The following is a 24,497-nucleotide window of genomic DNA, read 5'->3' on the forward strand; positions in this document are numbered from 1 at the left end:
TCATCAATCCCTGCCCTCCCTTCCCAGGCAAGGGAATAGATCTAAGTGCATTTTCCTTTTTTCCCACCACAGTTATGTGGAAGAGAGTCAAAGAAGGTACTGCAGGAGGGAGGGGCATCCTGGCTCATCATTAAAAAATAAAATCTCTTTAAGTGTCATCTGTGGTTGTATAAAACTTCTTTTCAATTCTCCTCAGTGTCTGCCACTAAGGGCTCATCTTCTAAGCCAAAACTCAGTTTGTCAGACAGCCCCTCAAACTGCTTGCCCAGACCGCCTGCAGAGTCCATGAACATGTTAGGGATGTCTTTGCCAAAGTAAATCTTGCTGTTGGAAGCAATGGCCTTGTACTTCATCAGCTGCAGGTATTCTGGGGTCAGCTTCAGCTTATTTGCTTCTGCAATTTTCATGGCAGTATAGCATTCGGCATCAGCCTTTGCCTTCTCCCGGGCCAGAAACACCGCATCTTCAATTTCTGAAATCTTCTTCTCAGTCTCCTTCTCCATTACTTTTTGCCCATAGGTGATTTCTGCAACCTGAGCCACTTTTTCTGCCTCAATGAGGGCTTTCTTCCGCTCTGTCTCAGCCTCCTTCTCCACCACCTTCTGTTTCTGGGCTGCAATGAGAAGTTTTGTCTTTTCGCTTTCCATCAGCTCATAGTTTCTGTGGATCGCCTCAGGAATATTGGGCTTTGTCACCCGCACAGCTTGGATGACAAGCCCCGGGGCCATGGAGGTCAGGTCCTGTTGCAAAGCCAGCTTGAGATTCTCATCAATCTGATCGAACAGCTCAATGTAGACCTCTTGAAGTGTAAGTACACTGCAGAACTGGTTCAGCTCATGGTGTAATTCTTCACGGTATCATACACTGCATTTGGGACCAGGAAGTTCACCACTTCAATTCTGTCAAAGTAGATCATCACACCACCACTAGTCCCACAAGGCACATTCTTCACCTCATCGGTCTGCAGAGTAGTCTGCACAGACTTATACGATGTGATGAATGGGAGCATGAGATGGAAACCAGGGCCACTAGTGGAAGTCAGCAGGGCACCGCCTCTGTAATATACCCCAATATGTCCCTCTTCTATCTTGTGCACAGATGAGAAGAGAAAGGCACAGAAAAAACTGGCAACCACAGCCACAACTGCTCCCAACTGAGCCATCAGGACACCTTTATCCAGGCTGTCCCTCCAGGCGCTCCGTACTCCTCTGAACCCCCGTGCAACCGCCGAGGTTTAATATTTTTTAAACTGCAAACCATGAAAAAAAAATGTGGATTACTTGTACTCAAAATGATTTTGTTAAATTGTAGTTTATACATCCATGAAGTCCCTCTAGCCACACATCATACTGAATTTACAAGTTCCACAATTAGGGTATAAACAGAAAAACAAAATTAATAACTATTAATTTAAAAGAAAATTCAGATAAAAAAATAACTTAGAAGTAAATAGTAGTTCCATAAACTACATATTTGGTATTAAGAAACTGATTTGAAATTTAGGAGACTTAAAAAACATTAATGGAACATGTTTCTAATAAAAGCCTTATCTGCTCCCTTCAACTCTCACCCTCAACTTGCCTCAACATCAAGGAAAACTCTGAATTTCTTTCTTGCAGAAACTCCTCAATGCAACAGCTTTAATTCTAGTTACTGACCATAAACATGAATCTGACAATCTCCTGAAGCTGTTTTCATTCTAGTTGGGAATGTAAGAAATTTACTTCTACCTCCAGATGGAATTTTACAGCTTAGATTTGAATCAATCTTCCTAAAATATTTTCATCTTTGATATTCAAAAAATGCATTCCATATTTTTAAGAGTCATAATGAAATGTATGTTTCTGTGGCTTACGCAAGAAAAGAGTATTCAGAATCTTCAGAAGATCTGGTTGTATATATGAATATATTATATGTTTATGTGTTAATGGCTATCTACATGTATACTGAATATATACATTCAGTAATATCAGCAATACATGTGCATGCCCATGAGAATGAAGACTCATAAGATCTTCCAACTCCTGTTTTGTTCTCCTACCTTTACAGTAAAATTCTCATTTTAATTTTTTATTTAATTGTTTGCATGTCAATTTCTTTCTATGCAATATCTTCTGTTTGTCTTTCATCATTGTTTTTATTATCATTACCATTTTCATACCATTCTATTTATTTTTTACAATTCATATTTGGGTTAGCTGTATGTTATCTTACCATAGTTTTGCTGATTGTTCTTTAATAACTTCATGATACAGTATCATTCCCTTCTTTCTTTTATTCACAACACTGAGGTGAAACTTGGCAAAGATGATGTTTGTATTCATGCAGTACTATTTAAAGGAAAGTCATTTCAATTCCTTGGACTCTTACACAAGAGTCATTATTATTATCAAAGTAATCAAGGTTCTAGAAATACCTGCTTATGGTATGATCTGAGCAAGATAAATGCATCTGGAAAACTTGAGAAAGTAGAATTAACAAATGTGTATATGGAGTGTCCAAAAATAGCTCTGTAAAACTGGGTCACAAATTGCTAAAGTTTAGTGGCTATTTATATAGGATCAGTTTGCAAGCAGATCTCAAAACTGTTTCATCTTTCACAGTATGTAATTAAAGCAGTGGAATCATTTCTTTTTTTTAATCAAAAAATTGTAGTCTGAATCAGTGAACCTGAAATTTGGAAGATCACTTCCCACAAGACATTTAACAAAATCTGGAGATACAATTTATAATCACAGTTTGAATGGGAATGGGTGAGCATGTTGCTACTGGCATCTAGAGTGAAGAGACCAGGGAAGTTGCCTACAACACACAGGGCAGGCCCATGTTCTGAGAAAGAATTATCCAGCCACTATTTTTAACATATTAAAGGTTGAGAAACCTCAGTCTAGATAACCATAATTAAATACTTAAGGGTCTATATCTAGTTGATTGCTCAAGATGAGACAGTCTTTGATGTAGTACATTTCATTAATATGTGTAGGACTGTAAACTGTATGTGCAGTTTTTCTCAGAATTGTAAACATTCCTTTGATCATTTTAAGAAGCACTTAGAGGAAGAATTCTAATAATGTACAAGCCCAGATATTCAAGTTTAATGGCTTTTTTAGTGTCTCATAGATTGGGTTCACCATCATTGTTTGTGATGTAAGTTCATTTCCTGACTTCCATGGAAGCAATCAACCCATCCTTTATTTCTAACCCTAGTGTCCACAAGACAAATCCTCAGGAAATATTTGTATTAGACTCACATTAAAATCCAATGAACGAAACCCAACAAGAAGAGTATGGGAACAACTTAAAAAAGCTAGAAGATGTCTTTCTAAGTAGGGAAAGAATATAATCAAATACAGAGGAAGGCATGTAGAAGAAACATAACACCAACCACACAGAGGGCTCATGCAAAGGAAGAGTGGACTCAAATACACAAGCTGAATGGACTCATCTGGGGAGTGACTTGAAGGAAGATGACTAAGGAGGCTGCTGTATCATAGGCAAAAGCCTCCTTCATTAATGAATACGTGTATTTGGTCCTCAGTAAAGTGATCTCAGTGACTGAAGTCAATTTGGGTCACAACATCCTCTGTCAATGGGCCTAAGATTATAAAATTTTCTAGATGGATAATAACACATTTAAGTACTATTCATGAAATTAGTGAAAATAATAAACTGGGAAAATACGATAACAAAGACTCACCATATAATTTCCCTTTGTTAAAATGTATGAGACATAACCTAAATTCTTATGTAAAATGACATTTTTCATTACTATTAATGACCATACAATATTTATCTCCCAATTGCTATGACTGAGAAGAGGTGATATTTTATTTATATATTAAACAAAATCCACTCAATCATTATCATTGTATTTTTTTGTACAATCTTTCCAAAAGTGAATTTTCATTGGGTATTTGAGATTATACAATATGAGAATATTGACAAGATTTTAAAAGAAAAATCCCAATTATAGGAAGAAAATGAAAAAAAAGTAATATATGAGGATAAAGACCAGTAATAAAAAACGAATTTGTACTGAAAGAAAAATGAATTTCATTTAGAAGGTAAAATAACAGTTGATGGAATACAAATCTTATAAAAGATATTACAAAATGAAATTTTAATAATATTTTACTTTTTAGAAGGAATATTCATGGCATGTATCTGCACCCTTAGTTTATGCAGTAATCAACTAAAGAAAAAAAAATGTCCTATTAGACACTGATTTTTAAATGTGTTCAGAGGTTGAAGCACATAAATCATAGATGCTTTGCCAAGTAGTCTGTGACTTTAAAGAGTACTCACTATTTGCCAAGCACATTTGCAGAAATCACTGTACATGTTTTCTTTCATTATCACAATAACACTGAGATAAATACTAATATTATCCACATTTTACAACTGGGGAAAATTAAACACAAATATGTGAAACAATGTACTTACTTCAGGAGGTAGGAAAGTGGTTCTCAAGTTTAACAAAATCTGAATCACCTGAATAGCAGGATCTTAAAAACAGGTGCTAGGCTGCACCCCCAGGGTATTTGATTTAGCAATCTGGAGCATAATCTTAGAAATTTGCCTCTCTACCAAGTTTCAAGTGGACCTGATGTTGCCAGCTCAGATATATAGAATATTCTATATATAGGATCTAGCTTAGTGATTGTGCCAAGGCAGTCAGGATGCAGAGTCCATTCTCTTAACCATCATATAGGATCCACTGATATGTGGTAAAGATATACATTTGACAAAAGTCACTGTCTTTACCCCCCACAAAAGCCCATCACATGGAACAGAAATGGCTACTTCCTACTTTTAGTTTTATCACTTTATCATCCCTCCTGACAGATGAAGAATATCAGAAAATAAATTTATATGATAATCCCTTTAAGTCAGAAGTCCACTGGAACAAGACTGGGAAATCCGTTTTCAAGGTATAGTTTTTACATAAATTTCCTAGTTAAAATAAATTGCATCATTTTCTATACTGAATCATTATACTTAAAGATGACTTTTAATGCTAAAATCCACCAAGGTTCATTGCTGCTTTAACACATTTACAAAGATACAGTATTAAAAGCTTGCCAAAGATTTTATAGATAATAGACAGATGGGCAGAATAGATAGAAATTGATATAGAGAGATTTGCATCAATATATACATTTAAATCATACAGGCATCTTTAATTTATACTTAGCTATCATTGTTGTGTTCTAATTTCTACTATCTTATTTGTAAATCACCACTGATTTCAGAGCATTCTCCAGAGTAGGTATCAAATTACAAAATAATCGCTTTTTATCATGTTTTGAGTCCATATCTTTGATTCCAAAGGAAATTATCTCATCTATGTAGTAAACATAAAATATACAACTCATGCACACAGTCATAATTTATAGCAAGAAGCAAGAAATTGGCTTATTTTCCATAAGTGATTCAACATTATTTTCATTATTTATAAAACAATAATTATGGATTATTATCAAATTTCTCAAAATTAAAAACACAGGTTGACTCTTAAAAAATTGTCAAATTAAACACACAGGGTGGTCCTCTGTGTGTGTGCGTGCATGTGTATAAGTCAAACTTCTGTGACCAGAAGTTTGTCTGTGTATAATTTGAGATACATAATGTTGAAAACTAAATGCCTGCTTTGGACATATATCACACGATTTACTTTGAACACTTTGATGTGTCATAGTAATGGCTTGAAAAACAGAAACAGAAGATGCTGTAGAAAGTCATCTTAAAATGCATGTCCCTACACATGCACATACATACACACTCATTAATCAGAGAAGCAGTATTCATCACTACTGAAGAGAAATAAATAGATTTTGATTTGGAGATGAATAAGAAGGAGCTGGAGAAGAAACCCTAACATATTAAGTTTCAAAGTGTGTTTAAAAAGAAAAAAGTGAAATGAAAGCAGAAGAATAAATCCTAAATATTTTAAATGATCTAATATCAAAACATCACTTATAAACCACATTGTCTCACTTGCTATCACCTAAGAATGCCTGTATACAACTTTGAATATAACTATTTTTAGGCATCTGCCTTCTTACTAAATGTATTTGCTCCAAAAATAGGGTAAATTATTTCTAATCATTCTGCACATACTCTCTTCTGAGACAAAATACTTTTGCTTAAAAATTTTCAAAGAAATTGAAAAAAAAACCTTAATCTCTACTCACAGCATTGTCAAAGATGCACATGTTCTTAATTAACTTCACAGTAATAAAGATATAAATGATATCTGTCACAGGGCAAATCATAAACAAGATCCACAAAGTTTGAAAAGATGAATGAGAAGATAATAGTGAGTGATGTGCTAGCTGGAGAAAACAAAGTCATCATTTTCACTTCTTTCCCTCCTTTTATACTTTAGAATGGATTTGGAAGACACCTGTATATAAAAAATTGTGGGGAAAAGTATCAAAAATAAAAGCAACGGGCCTTTCCTGGTGGCACAGTGGGTTAAAGTACAGCTGCTTCAGCATGAGTTCAATCCTCACTTTGAAGACATACTTTATTTAAAAAATGTAAATCTACAAGCTAAATTAAGTATTATGCCATACCAGGTGCCACTGTAATGACTATGTGCATTTGGGAGTGCTCTGCACACTGAACTTTACAACTGCTGATGGACCCAAGATCTACTTCACTGTTATCCTCAGCTGGTCTTAAAGAATGTTGTCTGAGCTGCCCCATACCACCATGCCAACCATGAAGGATGAGCCCTTCCCTTTTCCAGAGGCTGATTTTTAGAACTTATGCTCTGCCTCTGGAGATGCTCTTGGCTACTCTGAGTGTGTCCGTATATTCTTAGTCAGCCACTAGCAGGACAGCATTTTTCTGCCAAGTCTCTTTTCTACTCCCTGGAGCCAAACCTTAGAAAACAACACCAACAAAATGAGGAGAGAACAAAGACTTTACCTCAAAATGTCTTCATTATCTTAACATCCTGTACTTACTTGCTGAGACTGTCTGAACTGTTTAAAGGACTCTTTAAAGAAAAGAAAATGTAGGATCAAAAGTCTAAATTTTATTATACTTGAGAAGATTTCCTAAAGTTTAGTTCGGTTAATAATGAAAAAATAAGTCCATGGGCCCTCCCTGGTGGCGCAGCCAGTTAAAGCACAGCACTGAGAATCTAAAGCCCCTTCCGCATGAGTTCGATTCCTGCCTGCCCTGGAGGTGACCACATGGCGCGGCAGACCTCTCCTGGCCCGCCCTCTGCTCCCTTCAGCAGTGTACTTCGTCGATCTGCCTGTTCTGCTCCCCACTCTGTCTCTGGTGAATCCTCTCACCCTCCGCATCTCTGACCTGTACCCCAGGTCTGTACGAATAAATAAATCTTTAAAAAAATAATAAGTCCGTGATTTTATCTTTAAAACTATTAATTGTATATTCTAATCACTACTTAATATACATGTGACACAACGCATAAGCCTGTATATTACAAGTTCTCTGACTTCATCTACTAATAGGAAATGTAATACCATAAAGACCATCAGATTTTAGGAATTCAATAAATTTTAGCATTTATCAAATTCCATATTTGTGACAGTTTGTTAATTAGCTCAAAAGGTCATTCCTGTCACCCATATGATTCTGTAAGCATAAAATGATGATGGATACATTACACTATACAGAGACACGCAGCTTGTTTTTATCAAGGACCAAGGAAAAGCACAAATACTTATTTCCCACATTAATACCAAAGAGCTATTTTTGAAGTAATTATATATTTACTCATTATTATATAAAAATTAATGCGTGCATAAATATGAATGTTCAATTTGTATAATGTTTGAAATATCTATTCATGTGTTTTGACAATACTTGCAACCTTAAACAGGTTGTCATTTTGATATTTGTTGATTTGGGTGTTTTCTCCCCTTCCATTTAGCTTCCTTTTTGATTTTTGGTCTCATTGCCGAGCTTTTGGCACAGTGAGAAAGCAATTTTCTCCAGAGTCAAAATTAGTACTGCATCATGAATTATTCAGCTCGACACACTGCTTCTTGCAGCACCCTGTGCTCTTCCAGTCCCAAAGTTTGAAGTCTTCCCTTTCACACATTCCAATCTCCATTCAACCTGGTGCCCTTCACATCTCCCTCCTCCCAATATGGGAGTCCAGCAGGCTGGCACCCTGGCACCTGATTGAATTGGCTTTATATTTAAATTTCAAGTCACATAGCAGGCTTCTAGCAGGAGTGCTTCAGAGCACAATCACATGAGGCAGGCTGTTTCTACATAAAACAACTTCAAATAATTTCTGTGAGATGGGCGCCAGCCTTTAATAATTTCACCTTAAAATAGACTCATTGAGAAGAGTCTGACTGAGCCACAGAGGACTAAATAAGTGTAATATTAACTTTGTCTTTGAAATCTTTATATTTGACAATGTTAATGTTTTCTTTTTTTCTATGCAAAGACTCATCTCTATGTTACAGTCATCTTTCAGTTTTCCCCTGAAACGTCTAAGTTCATTTACTTTCTCAGGAAAATATGTTTATGTATCTAAAAATAATACCAATTTTGATGCTATTTAAAGAAATAGTTATATATATATATATATATATATAGGTGTGTGTGTGTATAGCTACACCTGTAAGTCTCACTCCACCTTAAGTGATACAAATTGCAAAAGAAAGAGTTGCAATTTTATTTTATCTTTAATAACTATGTATCTTTCTGGCTTTCATTATCGTAACACCTATGCAGTTGCTATAAAGACACATTCTTCAGATGACTCAAGATTGTGCATGGAGGAAGATTTGAAGCTGCACTTTACCTAGACTCTTGGTATCATGTGAAATTGAAGGGATTTCAGAAAAGGAAAACACACACACACATTGAAGATTGATAAGACATAGCTCTTAAAATGGTATCTTATAACCAAAACCAGTGCTTTCATAATTGCCCTATTAAAGTGTCCTAATAATGTATTCCTAAGATAAGTTTTCATTACCATGTAAATAATGTATCACTTCACTGTTCCACTGTCAGGCTCTATGCTATGCTATTTAATTATTCTAAAGGTAGTGGTCATATTTCATTGAGTGAGAAAATTTCTGGTCACCCAAATCCAGGGTTTGAAAAGGATTATTAAATAAACATATTTCTTAAAGTATATAATTCTACTTATACATAAATGATTATTGGCAGATGTTGCTAACTCTACAGTTCTCTTCAAACAGGTTTAATCAGGACAAGACAGGCCTCTTTAAATTAGAAAATATGCCCTATTCCTTTTGAGAGTGGTGGTTTAATATGTATGTAAACTTCAGAATTTAAAGCACTGATAATATGCTGAAAGGGATCTTGATTTTGATAAATAGATGGCGTTAGACTCATTTATGTTGGCCAGTATCATGCTACATGCATCATTTTATTGAAATGGTTGCTGAAATGATTAATTTTAAATGCATGCTAAGATTCAGAATTTATTTTCTGAGACTCTCTAATGCTGCAATGCACATTTTTAACAGATTCCTTGATAATATTCACTTTGTGATTCTTGATTTATTCTTCCAAGTGTGATTTTACGGTTTGAGTAGTCACTGCTTCTCTTCCATCACTTCCTTTTTCCCCTTCTCTTCTTGATCTCTCCTCTCAATGTCATGTAGTTGTAAGAAGAGAAATTCTGGTGCAATCCCCTGGGGTTAGTTGATGAGCATGGACCATATGTTCCTGACTTACTTCAGAGATTACTGTGTGTATTACACTGACAAACCAACTCCCCAAAACAATTCTGGATAACTTTATATTACACAAACAGCTTGCTAATGAGTTGTGGTGGCAGTTGCCATATTTTAGTAATATTTATTAAATTGTTATGAGGCATGAAACAGTATTGCTTTATCTCCATGATGAATTAGTTAAAAGCTAGAAGATTTTGTTACTGAAAATAATCTTTCTTAATTAACTCGCCTGTAGGTGTATGCTTGTGCGTGTGTGTGTGCGCACACACACACATATTTTGGTCATATGTGTTTTAAGTATTTTCCTCACTATGAGTGGTACTTATTCAGGGAGGACCAAAGATGTTACTTTTTAAGTGCTTTTTATCTTATTGTAAAGACAACAACAAGGTGGTCAAGTATTGTGATTAAGGCACACCTGCTGTGTCCTCATTTGTTTTAAAGATTTTAGAATTTATTTTGTGTATATGTAGAAAAACTGGGGTGTCAGCCAGAAGTGCAAGAGTGAGAAGATTCACCAGAGACACAGTGGGGAGCAGAACAGGTAGACTTACTGAAATACACTGAAAGGGAGCAGACAGAAGAGGTCTGCTGTGCTATATGGGTTAGCTCCCTGGCCAGGTATCGAATTCAAGTCATGACAGTGATAGCCTCTTAACCCCTAGGCCACCAAAGAGGCCCCTGTGTCCTCATTCTTTTACTAAGTGAGAGATTGCAAGTAAAAGCAACTTACAGTAAATATTCAACACATTGGTATACTTCCATTATTACATTACTTTCCTGGTCTTTCCAGTGACTTATCAATAAATGTAATTTCTAATGTTTGATTTTAGTAGAAATGGAATACAAGTACAATTCTAATGAATTCCATCATTCTCAACTGTACTTAAAAGGTTTTTAATTTATTTAATCATTATTTATTCTATAACAGATGAGAAAAGTTTAACATATTAGACATTTTGCTTCACTTCAAATATTTAAATCTTTCTTGTATAACTGTTATCTATTAGAATTAAGTAAAACAACTTCCCTATACTTCAGTTCTCTTATCTATCAAATGTTAGTAATAGTTGTTACAAACTGATAGACTGTGTTAAATGAGATCGTGCACATAAAATGCTTTGCAAATAGCAGTCACAACTATACAAGAGTGGTATGCAATAAACCAGTCACTATTCCTACAGTTTTCCTATTTTTACAAAAAAAAAAATAACAGTGTGTAGCGAGTGTAGTGAGAACTTATTGTGTGCTGGGCATCACTGTAACCACATATACATGTACAATCTATTGAATTCATTCTGTAATCCAGAAGGGGCTAAGAAAAGTGAAGTAAATGTTTTCCCTTAAAGTCCTGTGTTGGGGACCGAGGCCGGCATCTGGCGTCTGTCAGCAGTCATAAAAAGGTGAAATGGAGTCCCGATAGAGAAAAACATCCGGGTTGTAAAAGGCATGTGGGAAGAACTCCCTGCCCCCACCTTTTCCTTCTCCTCTTTCTTTTCCCACGCACCTATTATCAAAACACTGCTCCATTCTCACCCATTTTTGGCCTTCGCGAGAACCATTTTATCAAGCACTGCTACTTGTCTAGTGTCCATTGGCTTTCTCCCTGCCCGACTTCTGCATCCCCCACCTCTTATATCTTATATAAACCAGATAAAAACAAAATAAACTCTCTCTCTCTCTCTTTGTTCTGATACACGCGTGTGACTGTTTCTTTTTGTTCGCCGGACCTGGGGCCCTGACTCCCCGGCCTTGCAGGTTCAAGGCCCCCCGCAGTCCTGGAGGTTTCTTTTGTAATCAACAAAAATAGAAGATATTATTTTAAAGATTTATTGATTGATGCATACAGAACTAGATTACAGGCCAGAGGTACAGGGGCAGTGAGAGGATTTAACAGAGACAGAGTGGGGAGGAGAACAGAAAGATTGATGAAGTACACTGCTGAGGGGAGCAGCAGACAAGACAGGAAAGGTCTACTACACCATGTGGGACACCTCCCTGGCCAGGGATTGAACTTGCTGAAGCTGCTGTGGCCAACATCACTGCACTTTAACCTGTTGCACCACCAGGGGGGCCCAAAAATAAAAGATATTTTAAACATTGTTGAAATAATTCACTCAGTCAGCTACTCTTTATTTGACTAGGACAATTACACTGATTGCCCAACACCAATGCAGTATAATCAGGAGAAAACTAGACTTCCAGATTGGAACAAACCTTAAAGGTCATTTAGTTCAGCAACTAATCTGGAAGGCCTATTGCTTCTCCAGCCTGTTCTCCTTTCCTTTTGTCAAAAGTAATTAAGAAAACAAAAATGCAGATCAAGGCAATCAGCATCTGAGAACAAGAACCACAACACACAGGAACTGAGGTCAGGGGCCTGAGTCTCTCCCAACCTCAATTTCCTTATTTGTGATGTGGAAATAGTATCAACCTCAAAAGACTGGCATGAGGCTTAAATTAAATGAATTATAAGAACTTACCTTTTCAAACATGCTATGTAATTAATTATTAGAATGTGCTACTGCTTCTATAAAGATGAGAATAAGTTCACAGATGAATAAAACTTGTAGAATATACAAAAAATATTTTGATGTGTAGTTTGGTGTAAAGGTCACTGAGAGAGCTTCAAAAGATAGCACTTATTCAAAGTGTCCTGACATTGAAAAGCAAACAACCCAAATATCACAAACAACCCAAAGAGAAAGCCAATTGGATAGTAATGAAAAGTTTTCAAGGATGGTTAAGTCTGAAAATAAAAATTACCCTGGTATTTTAGGGAGATTAGAAGAGAAAGGAGAAATACACCTTAAGGATGGGAATATGAATGCTGAGCTGAATATACTCAGTTCCAAACATATTGTGGTTAAGCAGGGCATTCTGCACTAGCTTTCCCCTGGCCTGTCAGTGACCTCTTCTGCAGCTTTCTAGCTTTTCCAGCAGAGGGAAAACCTGGGAAAATGAAAAGAACTGGGTAGTAAGACAATGATGATTCAGATTAAAAGAAAATATATAGGTACTTTTGGAGGTGAGAAAAACAAACAGCAACATACTCTTCAGTAAAGAGGGCATTACTTTCTTACACATACATAGGAGTCAAGAAACAGAGAAGGTATAGAGAGAAGGAAGAAAGGTGGAGATTCACTGAATGATAGGCACACGGCTAGTGGAGGTTTCATAACTTTCAAGATCTGGAATAGGACATCCACTTTTGGAACAAAGACTTAGGGAGAATGAAAACATTACTAAATGATAACTGGGATCCAACACTGATTAAAGTGAACAAATGAGGCATTATCTAAAGATGGAGCAGAGAAAATAATAATTTCTAGAGTTGAAAATTAGATGTAGTGGAGGTACAGTAAGGTCCTTAGGGAATATCAAGGATTTTGGTTGGAAATGAATTCAATAGGATGGTTATGGAAATGTATGACATCATTTCTAGAAAAGCTCCCATTCTCATTTGATTGAGCAGCCTTCACTAACCCCTGGCCCCTCAGTTGAACACTGATAAAGGTATGAACATGAATTTCCAAATGCTTTTCCTGCCTTGTATACCTTGACTCTGTCATTTTGGACTCCTCTCCCTCTGTGACCTTCAGTCCTAAACTGTCTTTGATGATATTGTGGCCAATTGTCATTGAGACTTCTTGATCTAGCATTATGTATTCTCTTCTTGCTTCTTTGTTGTAGACATACCTGAGAGTCTGTTTTTGACTGTCTCATCCCTATAAGACATCTCCCAGTAGTTGTTATTTACTTGGGAACTTTATCTAACATATTAAATTGGTAACATGAAAAAGGAGCCAGTGGGATGCAGAAGAACCACATACTGAAACTCTGAGGAACTGCTCCATACCAATGTAAAAATAGAGAAAGAAAGGGAATCCAAGGTACCACTGAAAGTCAGAGCCAGTGTGAGTTGGAGCTTTGTAATGTTACTCAGAATTGTAATGAAATCTCATTAAAAGTTATAAGGCATCAAAATTTATAGCTAGTTTTCATTTGGCAGAATAGTGCAAAATACTCCAAATTTCTCATATGTATTCAACATCAGCCTTCTGAGTTAATGCCCACATTCCATTTGCCTATTGCACATTCCATATTTGATAGAGATAATGGTTTGCTCGCCAAATCCAATTTTCCCCACATGTTGGGTGCATAAGAAGACTCTATTTCAGTTATTGTAGTGCCATGTGATAGATCTGGTCAATGAGATAAGTGTAGTAATAGCTGCATATAGGACTGATGCAAGACCCTGTTCAAGTTTCAACTCTCTCTACTTCTTCGGCAACCCCAGGTTTATGGTTTTAAGATGATAGCATGATCAATGGAAGGAACTCAGATTGCTACATCACTGCTTTTGAAAATGTCAGCAATGTTGATAACATATGGCATACACAAATTGAAAAATTGAAATTAAATGCAAAGAACCAAATTTACAGACATGAGGACAAGTTTCTATAGGTAAAATCTTGAAACAATGAAAAATGATACAGTACTATAGGGTCACCAGCAATGGAGAAACAGTTCCCCATTATGTCTAAAGAGACAAATGAAGGAAATAGATTCCAGAATGCAGAGAGATTTGTTTGTAGAATGACATTTGACTGGAACATTACCCTTTAAAATAAGCCTGTAGCCAGTAACCATAAACACTACAACCTAATTCCTTCTCCTGCTCTCTAGTTGTCTCCTGTTTTTCTCCATTAGCTAAACTCAACCAAAAATAAACCAAAAATATCAAAGTAGCCCATTGATAAGTATTCTGAGGACAGTCTCTGAGACATACACCAAGAATTAGTGGATTGTAGAAAATAGCAGATATCCAACACAGAGAAAATCCAGCATGAAAGCTACCAGAACCACATCAGATTATGATATGAACCAGGAAAAAAAAGGCAATATTTATTTCATTAAGATACATATATCTGGGGGCTATTTTTACTATAAACTAATAATAGCTCTCTTGAGCAATAGATAGTTTGTGTAGTCATTCACTGACATATTCTATAAGGTCCCTAAAAATATTTGGGCTGTTCAATGAAGTGGTTCCAAATTATAATACAGTATTGTCTTATAACTAACTATTTAATCAACTTCAACAAATCAAAAGATAGTCATAATCAAACTTATTTAAAATAATTAGGAATTTTTACTCCAAATGGAGTTTATGGTAATATGATTGAGACATTTTTTATGAGCCTTAAAATATTCAAAGGATAAGAAAAAAAAATCAGAGATGAACTTGTATATATTTCAATGATGTTTGTCCTTCTAGCACTACAATCTGAATTGACCTAGATAGAGACGGTCAATTACATAAATCATGAAGGAACTATAACCTGGATCACAGCCAGTATGAAACGCACATGTAGCTTTAGCAACAAGGACACTTTCTAGTTTTGAACCATTAAGATTTTGTACTTATTTGTTACCATGGCATAATCCAACCTATACTGACTGATATAGGAAACTGGAGTTTAGTGGAGAAATTTCTATCACTTTTCACCCTAGCAAGGTCATTTCTGTCAGCAAATACGTGATTCATTCAACTTTCACTACTCTCAGTCCTCATTCACCCAAGAGTATTCTGCTTTAGAATCTTATGATTTGATTTTCCAGAATGGTGTACCCCAAAGAAGAAAGGTGACTACATATACCCACACCACTATGATTTTATTTGTAATTATTTCTAACTTTGCCAATTGATTTTATACAATTTTATACTTAGGATCTTTGTCAATATAAGATCACTGATGAAAGATGAACATGTTCTTGATTTGTAGACAAAATTATATTTCTTTTTTTTTTTTTTAAGATTTATTTATTTGTACATACAGAACTGGGGTATAGGCCAGAGGCTCAGGGGTGGCGAGAGGCTTCACCAGAGATAGAGTGGGGAACAGAACAGGCAGATCTACGAAGGACACTGCTGAGGGGAGCAGCGGGAGGGTCAGGAGAGGTCTGCCACGCCATGTGGTCACCTCCAGGGGAGGCAGGAATCGAACTCATGCGGAAGTGGCTTTAGCTTCTCAGTGCTGTGCTTTACCCGCTGCACCACCAGGGAGGGCCCCAAAATTACATTTCTAAGCAATGCTACCATGTGAGAGGTGTCTCCAACGATGGTAAATTGAACTTTTACAGTGAACATATCCATCCTGTCATTGCTAATGGAAGAAAGTATTTTAACATCAAATATTAATTTTATACAAACCCAAACCAATTTGAACCAACGTGAATTTCTAATACTTAAATACTGAAAGATATTTTTATTGCTTTTGTCTGCCTTACTTAAGTATTGCCTTACTTAGAAGTGGGTCTCCTGCCCACTTTTATAGAAATGAGATACATTTAAACTCTAACTTCAACCCTTCTGTTCCTTTATCACTCACTCATTTTGAAGTCCTGCTAGGGAAGTGTGAACTTCTGCTGCAGCCTCCTGGGTGGTGTCTCTGATCTCATTTTTGTCTTTATAATCCATCCTACACATGACTCTCAGCTGATCTTTCTAAGCACAGCTGCAATTATTATTTTATCTGCTAAAAGTATTCAAATGATTCCCCATTAAACCAACTTCTTCATCTTGACATTAAGGTCCTCCCCAAAGTGTGTCCATCTAATGTAGTACATCACCCTCTGTGGCTATCACATATCAATTAAAATGAACAGTTTGTTGTCCTCAAATGTGCTGCAGGCTACAGGACTTTTAGGAATGAGATTTTATATTTTCCAATACCATTCAATGGTCTTTTGGTAACATGCTTAACTTCTGCTCAGACATATCCAAGTTCATTTCTCATATAAGAACTATGCCTTCATCTATTAGAGGGCATCAGTTAAAAAAAAAAAAAAAAGAGAGAGAGAGAGAGAGAAAGAAAAAAATAGGAATTTATCAGTCTCTAAGGTAGAGACCCTGACATTTAAACAACTGATTTTGATTCAACCTATGATCCATGTGTATATAATCAGGACATCCTGACTAGAACCATTTAGTTTTATCTAAGAGAGATGTAGACATTGTGTTTCCCAATTAATGATTCTATAGCTCATAAAATATAAAATAAGTCCATTACTGTAGGAGCTAAAAATAAATCTAAATAGAATTATTTTTCTAAAATATTGTTCAGAAACTGTATGCCAGAATTACATTTGGATTTTCTATGTTCAGTTTCTCAAACGATGGTCACATAGGAAAACCTGGTGGAGATATACATTGTTCCTCAACCCCAACAAGCCACTAGTCTGCAATGGCCACACTCTAGAATTAGATTTCTCACAATTCTATCTCAACATACAAATTTTCCTTTCTTCTCAAAGCTTTGAAACTACAATCTATTAACTCAAATAACTAACGTGAGTCAAGTTACTTAGTGAATATACTGACTTTGGAATGAAATAGACTTGAATTTGAGTCATATTTCTGAATGCATATCTATGTGAACTTGGGAAGTGAGTGCAACCCACTTAAACTGGTTCCCTCCTTTTTAAAATGAAAACAATTATAGACACATATGTGAGAGGAAACACACTCGGTCTTTTTCGCTTTGCCTTTCTTTTCTTTATAATATTGATGAACTTATTTAAATTATCAACCTCCCTAACTTTTGCAATTTGATGAGCATGACATATAGCTCCCTTTCACCTACATACTTAGCAAAACTAAACATAACAACCATTGGTTGTTGAATATACTTTGTCTCTAAGAAAAGTTGCAGTGCCTATTATAGGAAAATCTACTGAGAGTTCTAAAGCTTTCCTTTCATAATAATCTTCCAAAACTATCACAACTGATCAGCTTTATGTTTCCTACTTACCTTACTCTTTCTTCTAAGCTCATCTCCTTTACCAGTCCCTGGTTAAAACATCATCCTTTTTAGTCCAATTGAAGGTGTTGTCTCTCAGAAACTAATACTTACAGGTCTCTTCATCAAAATTACCCCCTCCCCCAATCTTTAAGAAGTTAACCTGCTCTCATCAAGTAGATTTCACTAAAACCTTCCTTTAATTTCGAATATAGACTAGAGAACCTGGAGAGTTGATTAAAATACCACAAGGAAAAATGGACAGAAATATTTTAGGATAACTCACAATTTAATCTTATGAGTGATCCAAAATATTGTTAAGACTATATTAAATCACCAAAAACTGTTGGCTAAAGCACTACCAGTATCCTATTAGTTAACCACACATTGGCCATATAACCCAAATATTTATTTTTATTGTATTTACCTCATCTGTAGGATGGCTAAGTTGGGAGGGGGGGACAGTGATATGGAGAAAGATAAAAGTCAATTTTTATTAGAGAATTTAATGTAGTATATGCACATGTAAATTCCCAGTGATGTACATCTGACACTTCCATAATTTTATGATGCAATACAACTAACAAAAACAAATAAATAATCATATTTGTTAAACTATTTCCCTCTAGGGAAGTAGTGTGTGTCCACTGACTCTAAGGTCGAGATCTTTCTCCTTCTAGAACCTGCCCAAGTCCACCTGCCATTTGTCTCCTCTTGTTGAAAGTGAACTTGTCCCAGCTGAATATAAGTTGAGGTTTCTTTTTCTCCTTTAGCATTAATAGGACATGGATTTTTCAAACCATTTCTCTGAAGTTCTCAACTCTGAAATCTGTGTTATTTTACCCCAAAGATTTTGTCTTTACTTCTTAGAATAAGAGCTATGAAGACAGACATGCTTAACTTTGGTCTAAATGCATCACTGCACTAGCCAAGTGACTTTGGGGAAGTGACTTAGCCTTTATAATCTCATCTCCTCCCTAGGAGTACTCTGAAGTTAGAATTAGATCATATGGTTGATAAATTTTTAAAACAACTTTTGAAATCTATGCCCACTCCTGTCCTCCTACTTCCTTATCTGACACAAGCTATACAACAAGCTCTGTCATCAGACACGGTACAGATGGAGGGTAAATGCTCTGAAAAAAATCAGACTTTCCACGCTAACTTATGTTATGACCTCCCTTTTTTGTATAATCGTAATATCAAAATATTCAGAGCAACCTTCAGCTTACAATTGGATTGCCTCAGCCACACAAGGAGTTGGCTGGCCCTGACAAGCAAGCACTGCACCAGTGTGAGAAATTCCTCTGAAGTCAAAAGTGACTTGACTACTGGCTGATTAATAAAAGCAAAAGGGCTGTTTCTGCCAAGTCTCTATCACTGCTGGCTGGAGGAAAACCCAAATCTTATCACTCTACTATCTCACCTAGCCTTCTATCCACTTTCTAAAGAATTACTCAAACTTTCTACTGTCTGGCCTTTAAATGTGAAAATTCATCCAGGTTGCCTGTTTAGAGCTAATCAGGTTTTCTACCTGCTACACTTCAAAGTTATTCACATAAGTCTTCTGGCTAGTCTTTTAGGATTCTACTAGTCTTAAGATAAGGAAATTCACCTATGTCTCCTATTCAGAGCTAATTACACTTTCTACTGTCTAGACCTCTAGGAAACTCACTTAAAACTTTCTAACAAGTTTCTTCAAAGAACTTTTCCTAATTTGATTTGCAAGAAATTTCCTCTTCCTGCCTCCCAGGATGTCTCAGGTAGGAAAAAAAAAAACAAACAAAAAAAACCATTAAGTAGTAGATAAGGTTTATGGGACTTTATTTTAGTTAATCTTCACTACAGTAATATTAGTCTTAAACTTTGTGCATCTATGTACCTGTTTTTAACCTTGATTGATTTTAGAATGTTATAATCTCAAGTAAAGGTAAAAAAAAAAACGACCCCAGACTATTCTTAGAAAAAAGGTGATCATGATCTCAGCCCATGTCATATGCTAATGTCATCCCTCTGCCTGCTTGAAGTGTATAAAATAAACCTCTGCTGAAGGCAGAGCAGGAAGAGTGAGGAAGACGATTCCCCTGCCTTCCTCACTCCGGGTACCCTTTACTCCCCAATTGTTCCCACCTTACGACCCTGCCTGTTCTGCCCCCCAATAACCCATGATCAAAGTCTCCAACACTTATCCTTTGATTCCCTGTGATAAATAATTTTGAGTAATCACGTGGTCCTTATCCTGTGATGTCTTTGTTCTACTTCTAAATTCTCAAATTACCAGCAAACCAAAAATTCAATGCTTCCATTCAACATTCACATAGATAATTGCTCATTTGTTTGTGTTAAGTATTGGATAGGCACTGGTTATTAGAAGTGACTAGCAGTCTGTCAGGACATATCCAGTCTGGTACAGGACTCAATATTACTGAACGCTTGCTGCCACTGCTACTATTAGCACTACTACACTACTACTATGACTCCCACATTATATTAAAACCAGTACTACTAACACTACTAGCACTACTCTTGCTAATACTGCCATGACTATACCAGGAACACCATCGCCCACTTTGGCAAGTACAACAAGTATACTAATTGAAGATAAATTATAAGAGCACTGAGCTAAGAAGGCACATACCGATCACCTATGAAGTGATCTTCACTTTTCATTACTGTATTACTAATACATTTGAGAGTTCCTGATATTAGGAGGCCCTCAATAAATATTTATGTGGAAGAAGGAATCTAAACCTTAGAACGATTCTAGAAGTAATAACTCCCACTTTGCAGATAAGGAAATTAAGGCTCAGGAACAGACTAGTCGCCACAATATTTTCATAAATCAGATGACTGGAGTGTGCTCCTTTCTTTATACTCCCTCTACATTTGCATGCATATATATGCATACACGCACACTCAATCACCAGGATTCTGAGCATTAATATTTAACACATTTGAAAAAATATATATATGTGACTTATTTTAATTAGAAATTGGATGAATTCAACAAAACGTGTAATAGATAGTTTCTTCAGAGACAGACAGATTGCTTCTTCAGCCTACATCTAAAACCCTGTTTTATATGCTTACATGACAGATGTCACCCTGTAAAGGAAGAAATCACTACCTTTGTTATCTGACCATGTACAAGTTAATGAAAGTACAAAAGGTGAGCAAATCAAGATTTTACATAAAATTGCCTAAAGCCACTTCTACTTAAGAAATTTAATTTTAAAGACCTCAGAAACATATAAATTGGTATTTTTAAAAAAAGATCAATTTACCTGTTCACTTAAACATCAATATTAAAGTGCTTCCCAATTCAGTACTTAGTTCATGAGCTATAGTCACTGAATCAGCTCCCAGAACATGCCCTATCTCAGAGAACAAAGCAACACTGCAACCAATTTCCTAGAATTAGTGTCCAGGGAGAGAGATTCCAGGAAGTTCTACAAATTTGCTTCATGTTTTTTATTCAGCTTTGAGAAACCTGTCACCATACACTATTCTAGGCTTTAAAAAAAAACCGAACAAATTAATTATAGTATATCCTTTTTTTTGTTTGTTTGTTTTTTTCACTGAAGTAACATTCTTCTTGGTACTATGTAAGTTTCAATTATGCATCACTTAGAATCAAAATATGTATAGTCTACATTAATCATATGCTCTTATTTATCCCTTTTATGAACTACTTTAAGCACGTTATATCTACAAACTGACTCTTGCAGCCAACTTATATTCTGCACTTTCAATATGAGAAAGAATGAATGAATGAATAAGTAAATAAACATTTTTGCAAATTTCAGATTGATCTGCTCTTTCCCCAAATTAATGTTTGTTGATCTGAACTGTATTCTGTAAATAATATTTATCCTTCTCAGTCAGTACATGTAGGGCTCTTACCTATCTATCCAGAATTTTTCAACTTTTTATTAATAACACAGACAAGAATTACAAATGTTATTCTTGTTTCTAACCCATTTTTAATTTGCCCCTCTCCCCCTCCCCCCCCGCACTGTTACAAAGATAAAAATCTGCCCTTTGTTTGATCTTCTACTGAGGGAAATAGCATTTATCTATCATTTTCATCCTATTGCATCTGAAAAATCATGAAAGTAGCCAGATAAGCTGATATGTTTCTTCAAGTGATGTTTTCAGTATTTCCATTCCCATATGAAGCGATAGCCAAGCCAATGACTTGGTGACAGCTAAGTGATTAGAAGAAGTAGGATTTTATCATGGAGTGTGAGTAAGGTTTTATTTTTTCATAAACTAACACCAGTTACTATGCACAAAATATTTAATTTTTTTTTCAATTCTAGGTACTTTACACAATTGTAATTAAATATACTGTCCTTTGATCAGTCTATGCCATATAATATCGTAAATAAGACTATAAAGGTCCATGAACAATGTAAACAAAGCTGCTGTATCAATGAAAAGTTTAGTTACTGTTTTGTTTTGTTTGTAATAATGACATGTTTGATGGCTAGAAAATTAGAAACAAACTTCTTTTAAAAAAAAAAAGAAATGAACAGCCAAAAGACCTCCAAATCAATTTTTTCCTAAACTTTGTCAAGAATTTAAGTTTTAGAATAGCCTTAATCTAAATCAGTCTTAGTCTAATATATCTGAGATAATTATTATTTACTCCTTCATGTACCTTTTACTCTGTCCAGTGTTGTTTATCTGGTATATTTCCTTTTGATTATAGGCATAATGCTACCTTTTAGGGTTAAAAACTGATCAACATCTAGAGTATGCATTAATAGTAAAGTTATAAATAAGCCCAAACCAGATCATATAGTTAAAATTTTGAAAACAGAAAGGCATTAAAGTTTTGTCCACTATTTTAATGTATATATGTATAGTTAAATTGCACATACTTCCTTCTTTGCAGAATAATTTTGGATTTGTGTAAGAAGGGTGAGTGTCTTAAAGAGCACTAAAGTCCTCATCTCACAGAAATGAAAACTCATAATTAAATTGATCTACTGAGCTTATTAAGTTCCTTGATAACTAGAAAGAGGTCTCATATTGTTAAGAAAAAAAGCAGATAGCCTTTATACAACAGAAATAATACATTCACATTCACTGAGCTTTACTATTTCACAGGAGCTGAGAGAAATTCTGAAGGCCTGACAATAAGGTTAATGAACAGTTCAGAGTATGTGTTTAGAACTCTAAGCAACAGGCTGGATTGGGGCTGATTACACCTTTCCCAGAAATCAATCTACAAATGAGAGGGTGATCCCTAAAGTCTTGTCTACTGAAGTCTGACCTAAAACCTGAATAAAAATGTCCAGAAAGGACACTGTCTTCTAGACAGTGACTGGAAAAATAAGCTGGGCTGGTGTAGCCAGTTTAACCCCTGCCTTTCATAGTCTTCCTTATCTCACTCATTGTAGTTCTTTGAGAAAGAGTAACATGTGAGCTTAACTGATCAGAAAGAGTTTGGATTGTTCATAAAGTCTTATTGGCCAAATGCAGTGAGGGCAAGTGAAATTTAATACTATGACTTTTTATCATTATATTCGCTTTTATCATTATATTTTTGCACAAATGCATAGGCCACTTTACCTGTATTTTACTGAAGAGAGAAAACCTAGTTTGTAGAAAGGTAAATGAAGTGACTGTATAAGATTACTACGGGGGGATGCTCAGACCTGATTCATTTTTGAAACTCTCAGGCTAGTATTCTTTCCAAAACTTTGAAAGTTGTTCAAGTATGCCAAAAACATGATAAGAAAATTAGAGTTCTCAAACCCATTTCAAGTACTTCATTTTATTTATATCTCCTCGATAGCATATTCATTTGTCACTATCTTAACTGTCAGACTAAGGAAACTGAGTCTCCAGGGTCTGTTCCTTCAGTGCCTCCTGATTAGACAGGCACTGTTATAATGCACAGCATTTGGGATATGACTACTGGATGTTTTCAACTTGTCACCAACTTATAATCTGTTACTATGTGTGGGTTTTCTGTGACGTCTCAGATTCAGACACTAGGCATATCCCACTATGCTTTCCTTTCTGCTGCTGAACAAACTTGGCTTAAAACAACAGGATTATCTTAGAGGCCAAAACAGAAATTACTGAGTTAAAACCAAGTTGCTGGGAGAACCGTGTTCACTCAAGATATTCTCAAGATAATGCATTCTCCTGGCTATCCCAGGTTCTAGAAGTCGTCTGCATTCCTCAGCCCATAACTGCCTCCCAACTTCAAAGGTAGCAATCCCCTGTTAAGTCCTTTCCACATTGTCGCTCTGACCCAGAATTCTTATCACATTCATTTAATTATATAGCCTTTATGGTTATTCATCCCACACAGGTAACCCCGAATAATTTTTCCATTTTAATATCAACAGAAGTAGTAAGCAATTTTAATTACCAATGCACCTTAATTATCCCTTGCTATGAAACAGAATACAATCACAAGTTCTGGGAATTAGGACATGGACATATGCTTAGCTGGTGAATGGAGGGGAGGCATGATTCTGTCACCATATTCAGGTAGAGTGCATCCTCTCAGTAGTTTAAGAGGTACAAGAAAATTTTGTTCTACTGCACATTCCTACCAGAGACCACACTCTTATAAATAAAGCTTTAACCCAGAGCTGTGGAGGTGGTGTTGATAACACTTGACTCCCACACAAAATGACTTGGCAATCAAGTAAAATTTCTGACCCCCGAAACTAAGCGGATTTGTTTATGATTCTTAATTGCTTATTTGTTTCGTAGTAAGCAGGAAGACAGTCTCTGATCATTGCCAAATGCAGTTTAGACTCCACAGTTCACTACAAACACTGTCACCTCCAACAGTCTTCAATTCAGTGCCCACGAGTCCTTCTGACATTCTTTCCACTGGAGTCTGGAGTGGCCACCACCACGGGCTGGGCCACCACTATGGGCCAGGCTCTTGTCTTTCAACTCATTTGAAACAAACCAACTCTCATCCCAATACATCCCCCAAAGAGGAAAA

The 24,497-nt window shown here is 35.8% G+C and overlaps 1 protein-coding gene and 1 pseudogene across 2 annotated transcripts in view; both read right to left on the reverse strand.

The window, feature by feature from the left end:
• The window catches only part of NRG3 (neuregulin 3), an 845,535-nt gene that overhangs the window by 569,498 nt on the left and 251,540 nt on the right, over positions 1–24,497 (reverse strand). The window lies entirely within an intron of this gene.
• Positions 9–1,203, reverse strand: LOC101626864 (annotated as a pseudogene).

Source organism: Condylura cristata, unplaced genomic scaffold (assembly GCF_000260355.1).
Source record: "Condylura cristata isolate star-nosed mole 26May11 unplaced genomic scaffold, ConCri1.0 scaffold00011, whole genome shotgun sequence".
Taxonomy (NCBI): Eukaryota; Metazoa; Chordata; class Mammalia; order Eulipotyphla; family Talpidae; genus Condylura; species Condylura cristata.